An 8,118-nucleotide genomic window follows, 5' to 3' on the forward strand; every position below is an offset into this window, starting at 1 on the left:
AAGCAAGGAGAAATGATCAAGATGAATCACCAAGGGGAAATCATGCTTGACCAACCTGGTACACTTCTATGATGTCGTGACTGCCTAGATAGATGAGGAGAGAGCAGTTGATGCTGTTTACCTTGATTTCAACAAGGCATTTGACATTGTCTTCTATAACATTCTCACAGGTGAGTTTTGGTCATTGGAGACAAGCGGATGAACAAGGTGGATTGAGAACTGGCTAACTGGCAGAGCTCAGAGGATCGTGATCACAGTCTAGTCAGAGGCCTGTAACTAGCAATGCTCCCCAGGGGTCACTACTTGGTCTGGTTTTGTTCAACATCTCCGTCGGTGACGTGAATGAACAGATCGAAAATGCACTCTCAAAGATTGCTAATAATACAAAGCTGGGAGGAGTGGCTGACACACCAGAAAGAAGCTCTTTGGAGAAGGACACAGGTGTTTTGACGGAGAACAGTGCAACTGTAAGCCAGCAAGCAGTATGCCCTGGTGGCCAAGAAGGCCAATGATATCCTGGGGCAAATCAAGAAGAGCATCGCCAGCAAGTTGAAAGAGTTTCTCCTCCATCTCTGCCTACCCTACTGAGACCACATCTGGAATTTTGTGTCCAGAGTTGGGCTTCTTAGTTCAAGAAAGACAGGAAACTGCTGGAAAGAGTCCAGCAAAGCGCCTCAAAGAGGATGAGAACCATGGAACACCGTCCTTATGAGGAAAGGCTGAGAGACCTGCGACTGTTCAAACTGGAGGAGACTAAGAGAGAATCTTACCAATGCATAGAAATGTCTTATGGGCCTGAGTCAACTGGATGGAGCCAGACTCTTTTCAGTGGTGCCAGTGACAAAACAAGGGGCACCGGGCACAAATTGGAACACAGTAAGTTCCATATGAAATGAGGAAAAAGTCTTTACTAGAACAAGATGCCTGAGGTTGTGGAATCTCCGCTGGAGATATTCAAGGCCCTTCTGGACATTTTCCTGTAAAATCTAATCTGGGAAACCTGTTTCAGCAGGGGTTGGCGTAGATGATCTCCAGTGGTCCCTTTCAAACCCCTTCAATTCTGTAATGCTGTTCCCTCTCTATGCTGTTCTTTAGCCTCTAGACAGCAGTAGATTTCACACCATAGTGCTATATCACAATCAGTAAATCCTTGATTGTGGTATGATACACATTACTCTTACCTGCACTTGCCACACAGAATTTGCCCCTATAGCTTTCCTTGTCCAAATAATTAGCATCCCTTGATAGACTATTATCCAGGAACTCAGCATTTCCTTTGCAAACAGAACAACTACATTGTCTGATGTGTTCTTAGTTTCAATTCCTTAAACTAGTCTCTTCTCCCCCCACTGCTTCTCCCTCAGAAGAGGAGCTAAGATAAATGATACCCCATAAAGTTAGAAATAAAAGAGAAATATGAAGAAGCAATACTGCAGATATTCCAATGTCATAAATGATGACTGTATTTTGAAACTATTAGTACTCATCCTAATATTAAAAGAAAATACATGGTAGATAAAATGAACCGATGACATGACCATTGATGGTACTTCGATGTTGCATGGTTTATCCTTGCCCTGGAAGGCTTCTACCACAATCCAAATATCACAGCTATGTATTAAAACCATACACAGAACTATTTGTCTGAACATCTAACAGATAAATGGCTTTACTGAAGTGAAACTTATGAAAACATCAAACCAACTCCTAATCCAGATCTAAAAGTCAATAGGCTAAGCTACTGAAAGTCATCCTCATAATATTAATCTGGGAAATCTCAGCTATAGGATTGTCAGCTTGCATGAGTAATACACAAACAATAAGCACTGTGATGCTGGTGATATAAGCCTTAAAATAAATGTCTTTAAAGGTATAAAGCAGGTAAATAGCTACTCCCTAGGCAACAAATACAGGACCATGGCAATTTATAATTTAGAGAATAAATTCTTTTCCTTATTATAGGAAAAGAATTTCTTCTGTTGCTCACTGTGAAAGTTTTCTCCTCTAAGTCCACTCAAGTTCGATTGGACTTTTCAGAAAAATACATTCTTGACATTCTTCAAGAAAAGAAAGAGCTGCTTTCCAAGCAGAACCACATATATTGCTTTTTCCAGTTACTACAGAAGATATTATTACAAAACGTGATATTATATCAGTGATATATTTTGGTTGACAGACTGTCACAGCCCTGTAATATTCATGATTTGGTTGTGTATGCACCCCATTTAACAGAAAGGCTACAATATATACAAGCACTCTTTATTACACTATTATAAAAAATTCAAAAAAACATTATCATAGTTACTTGACTTATAAGATGAAGTAAAATTAGGGACACCTCACATATACATAATGTTATAAAAGTATTAAAATACGTCAGAGGGAATTGATGTTCCTAAATACCAGAATACAATAATATCCAAGGACACAAGACTGGAAACACTAACTGCAATGGCTAAGTGAGGAACTGGCTTTTAAAAACCAGGTGTGTAAACTTATTTGGTCATGAAGTATCCTGCACAGAAGCTACATTGGCCGAGTCAGCCTCCCAGATTCTCCTCTTCTAGTCCATGGAAAACTGACTGCTGTTCTTTTGACCATTTGCATTCCAAAAACATATGGAAAACTTTATTACTGCCTTTCAATGACACGCTAGCAATAAAGAACAGTGAAGAGATCATAAATTGGTCCGGCTTGAAGAGAACAGATAAATAGATTTATGTCACATTCTGTTTTCGCAACTTGTCAAAAACACAGAGTCACAGAGCCAATCATTACAAAAATCCTTAATTTATTATTATTATTATTTTATTTATTATTATTATTATTTTTTACAGAGACCCCTATCAGGATAATTCCTTTCTAACATAATGTTGTTGTGGGGTCTCTTAGGGCCTTCTTCTCTCCATTATTGTTTTTTTAAACTTCTTTCTTTAATCATGATGAGGTTTCCCTGATTATATTTATTTGCTGTATATGAAGTAAGTTTCTTTTGGAAAATTAGGCTGCTATAAATTCATGTATTCTTTACATAATTTTAGGAGGAAAATGGTTAACATTTTAGCCTCATGACTTGCAAATGAAAGAAAATAATAACGCTTAGCAAAAGACATTAGAAGAACACATTCACCATGAATCATACTGCCCTTGAAGGTGCAGCTTAAAAAAGCAGAGAAATAGATTTGACACCACTTGGACTTGCAGCTTGGACATGCTGCATTAAACTGTTCAAAATTAATTTAATCTGAGCATGGAGAATAATAGCCTCTCAGTTCAAGGCTTCTGATAGCAGTAATTTGCACTCGAAAGTATTTCCAAAGGGAAAGAATAAATGAAGGGCGACTCTCCAAAACTGAGTGAGCAAATGTATTCACTAAATGAAAGCCTCTTGATCACCCTGTAAAAGAGCATTCAGGAAAACGACACATTCTATATCGTTCTGTGGGCTAAGTATTTTTTCTTGGAACTGCTCTGCTGCTACAAGGATAGATAATGTTCTTCCCGGGCCGATGGTGGGACAGGTAACTGTTCTCTTTGAGTCCTTATGCTTCAATTCAAAAGCCATGAGATGTTCGCCTAAGAAACAAGCAAGGCTGGTGTAGACAAAAATTCTCATCTCACAATTGTAATAATGCCCTCTGTAGGCTATCTGTATAAAGAATACTGGCATTTCCTTCTGCTTTTCCAGCAAAGGATTAAGACCTAACTAACAAAGTGTTTTAAGTTACTTATCAAACCCAAACATTCTGTATGTTTGAGAAAAGTCCCATTCTTCTCTTTCATGTGTTCATGACTTTCATCTCCTTTCACCGTGTCTGCTGACAAAGCTTTTTGGTTGCAGTTTCTTTTCTCACTCAGTTACGAGGAGGCACTGTGAGATTCCACAAAAAGGGCTCTGCAGTGGGTGACAAGAAGTGCTGGTTCTCTGCTCCAGCATAAAAACGTAACTGGTGCTGAAATGATCAGAATGAATCCCACAAAAACTTCTTGGGTCACATGAGGTCTACTAAAAAAAAATTCATTCTACTGTTAGCATATGCAATCTTTCTGTACTAGTGAAGAGGACAAGCCAACCATTCCAATTGTAATAGTTATTTATAGCATAGCAAGGAAGCAGTGAAACACATGTGAGAGTCTTGCCTGCTCTTGGAACAGGCAGCAGTGAGAAGAAGGCTCAGAGCCCTAAGCCACGCATTACTGTAATTTTACTGACTTCCATTCTCCTGTGCTGTACATTTGCAGCTACACCTCTGAAGGAAGAAGTAAAAAATATGGTTAGGTGTCATTAGGTGTGCAGGCTCATGCAGCAAAACACACAAACGATCTTTGTTCTCCTCTAAATCTAGCACCTTTAGGAGCCATAGAGTGTATGAACTGCACAAAGCAAAACCACATGCTTAAGCAACGTAATAATTAACAATACCCTCCCTATCCAGACAATAATTTGCAATGGTGCACTGACAGCTTGAAAAATGAACTACAGTAAATGATGAAAAAAATAACTGGACAAAATGAGCTCTTGACATCCTTTTCTTTTATTTAATTTTCTCCTTTATTTCCCCTCCCTCTCTCTATTAAGAATACACTTCTCTGAACAGCTTAGTGACTGCAAGGAACTCTTAGGAAGAGATACAAAGAAAAAGTTTAATCAAACAGTGGGAGAACATATAATATGTTAGTATTCGAGTTTCATTTCCAATCCCAGTTGCATTACTTCTGCAAATTTGCAACAAAAAAAGCTGAAAGGTCTCTTAAAATTCTTTGGTACTGCTTAATTTCTTCTGAATAATTTACCTGCCTCTAGCTGTTTGTTCTATAATAATTCAAAGAAAACTGGTTATGCCAAAAGTCTTAAAAAAAAAAAGAAAAAAAGAGAAAACATAACATGTTTAAAAAGTCAAAATAAATTGAAAGCCTTCAGGATATTTTTGCTCATACACAGTTAGTATGAACCACATGGTCCTGTTTTGCTCTTCTAAAAGCAAAATATAATGTTTCTGGTAACTCTTACTGGATCAAACTGGGGACTAGACTGTGAACTTCCATTGTCTTTATGAACATTATTCTTCAACGAAAATGCAAGATGCATTTTCAAGTAATTCAAGTCTTGGGGGCTCATACCTCTGCATCCAACTTTCTTAAAATGCCTATTTTTACAGTTCTCTGATATACCTAACACCTAAAGCACAATGATTGAAATAAGAATGATACCTCAGTTTCTCAAATTTGCTTTTTCAAGCACGCGCGCTTTATTTGGTTAAGTAAATTTTATCTAACTCTCATTGAAGTACAATAGTATTTAACTCCTGCCTTTGCCATGAATTAACGTGACAATATTTGGGTGAGTTACAGAAAAAACACTGCAAGCTAATGACTGGTACTGGTGAAACATTGGAATACATTAGCTCACAGGTTAATTTCTTAATATTACTGATAGCAGAGAACAACATGAAGGGAACAATCAGTCAATAATGCAATGCATCCATCTCTCAAAACTCACGTTCAATTGTATAGACAACTATTTACAAAGAAGTATTTAAGTTTCTTCTCCAAACTAAACAGGCATGCCTATGATAACAATTAGTTCACAACCAAGTGTGGATTTAGTTCACGCACCTTTCAAGAGAAGGATGGAACAATAGTAACCTATGGTTCAAATCCAAACTCAAGAAAATATATATCTGAAATAACAAGAGGAATGACAATCCCATTTTTGTTTTGACACAATGAATGACTTTGTAGATTTTTTGGTATCTGTGGTGGGGAATAAAAGTGCTTGGTTTTACAACATTTTATAATATATGTGCATTTTTTATATTTAAAGTTTTCACAGAAAAGAATAGACCATTCCTTGATATGATACTAATTTTTGTTAGGCCATGAAGTCTTACAGCATGAATATGTTTCAAAACTGAAAGCTCTAACACCGTTGTGAAGAACTGAATTTTATAAGCAGGTTTAATGTAAACATTATGTCTCTGCTTTAAAAGGTAAGTGCAAGCAATTAACCCGTTCAATGACCTCTGACTGCACATCCAGCTAAGGAGCTCCCTCATGCCCATGTACAACCAGAGCATATTTTAAAAAGATGAACAAAGCAGCACGGACCCAGAGTTCACGCAAGGTTTATGCAATCAGGAGATTAACATTTTTTGCTTTCAGAAGAAATAAAAGCTTTTCTCTGGGAAAGCAAGATCACATAGAAAATTGCAGAACATTCAATTTCAGTCATCAGCTTTTTGAGAACAGTGGCACAAGAGGCTGGGGAGCTTACCCCAGCCATGGTGGCAGGTGATGAGTTGCTACCCAGTCTCTGCCCTGTTTTCCTTCCATTGCATGGGCATGAGTACTTCCCGTAAAATAAAATCAGAAGACTCAATTATGCAATCCTTGAAATAATTTTCTTAAAGTTAAGACATTTTAATTGACTTTCATCATCATATAGCAACTGCCAACCACAACATATGAGGAAGGCCATCATCTCTAGAAATGTTGTGGCTCTTTTATTATTATTATTTTAGCAGTGGGAAAATATTCTAGAGGCTGAAAAAATGTATACATTTGCCTTCTAAAGATAAGATAGGGAAAATGAAGATGCCTACCATAATAATTCAGAGCGGGATAAACATCTTTGTGAGCTATCCCTGGGATAGCATATTGAGCTTTCTAACAGGTAAGTTCATACAAATTTTAAAGGTTCATGATCCACTGCAAAGAAGGATCTGTGCAGAATGAGCCCTGCTTGTGGGAACTTGAAAAGTTCTATCCCTCTGTTGATAGGAGCATCAGATCATGAGTTACCTACTCAACCAACATCAGACAGTACTGCCCTAATTTATGCTAATTCCATCCAGATTATAGAGCACTAAGTGCCATGGATGTGCAACGATAACCAGTTCATTGGTAACAACAACAGAGATTGATGCATGCAGGAGAGAACAGAGAAGCTGAAGTGAGAATGAAAATTTACTTTTGGCACAGCACAATGCAGAGAATTAAACAGACCACAAACCTCTAAAGACCAGTCAGGCTTGTACTTGTATATCTTATTGTGCCACAGTACTCATAGTTGAAGGAAGATGGATTTCTCACAGCATCTGCAAGTAATTTTCTTGTCTGAATTTCTAGTGAGCACAAATTACGAAGTTGGAAATATTAAATATAATACAAATTCTGCTTTCAGGCAACATATCATCATTCTTCAGCTTGGCAAAATTGGCATCTCTACCTATTGAAAGCAAAGCAAGCACTTCCCAGCAGCCAATACCAGTGGAGTCCCTAATGTTTAAAATGCTACCTGGGGTCTTGGGAGATCGGTGGAACCTCCAGGTTTGTTTCTGATTAAGTCCAGATGCAGCCTGTCACTAAAATAGCATCATTATGCATAAGGATAGTGTGCTGTAGCTGGATCCAAATGATTTTAGAGGGGTAAACAAGGTCATTTTTCCATTCCTGGAAATCATCAGTAATACAATAAATAAAGTTAATATATCACTTACAGATAGGGTAACAGTTGCGTTAAAATCTGCAGATTAAATAAATGAAAGAAAAAAAGCAAATAGTTCATTTTTAAGCCTTCAAATAGTGTACTTTCTTTCTACCAAAACCAAATAAATTTTGTTTTTTTAAATTTTTGAAATTACACAGCTGATCCAGTCTATCGTGGCAAACCAAGAGTTACAGAGTGTCAACACTGGGGTCTACTTGAACTAAGCCAAGAGGCAGTGAAGAAAATCAGCTATGGTAATACTATGGCAAAAGAGTAATGTTTCTTTTGAAACTTCTCAGTTTAAAGAATAACTGAACAAAACCAAAAACATGAACTATAAAGACTATTAAACAAGCAGATGGTGTGAGAATAATTTGGAAGCTGTTATCCAGTTAAAAACACTTCTGCCTAATGACTGACAATGCAAGGGATTGGCGGCATTTGTTACCAAAGTGGGTACACTGTGCTTTCTAGTTGAAGACCAGCTGCAATGTAAAAATACAGAAAAGAAGCAAAAGGAAAAGCAGCAGAAACAATTATTGTAAAGAGGAAATAGAGCAGAAAAGTGGAAATATGGAATTAAAATGAAAGCACGGCAATCAAGGAAGAAGAGTAGGAAGCAAAATGAA

Source organism: Tetrao urogallus, assembly GCF_951394365.1.
Source record: "Tetrao urogallus genome assembly, chromosome: 13".
Lineage (NCBI taxonomy): Eukaryota > Metazoa > Chordata > Aves > Galliformes > Phasianidae > Tetrao > Tetrao urogallus.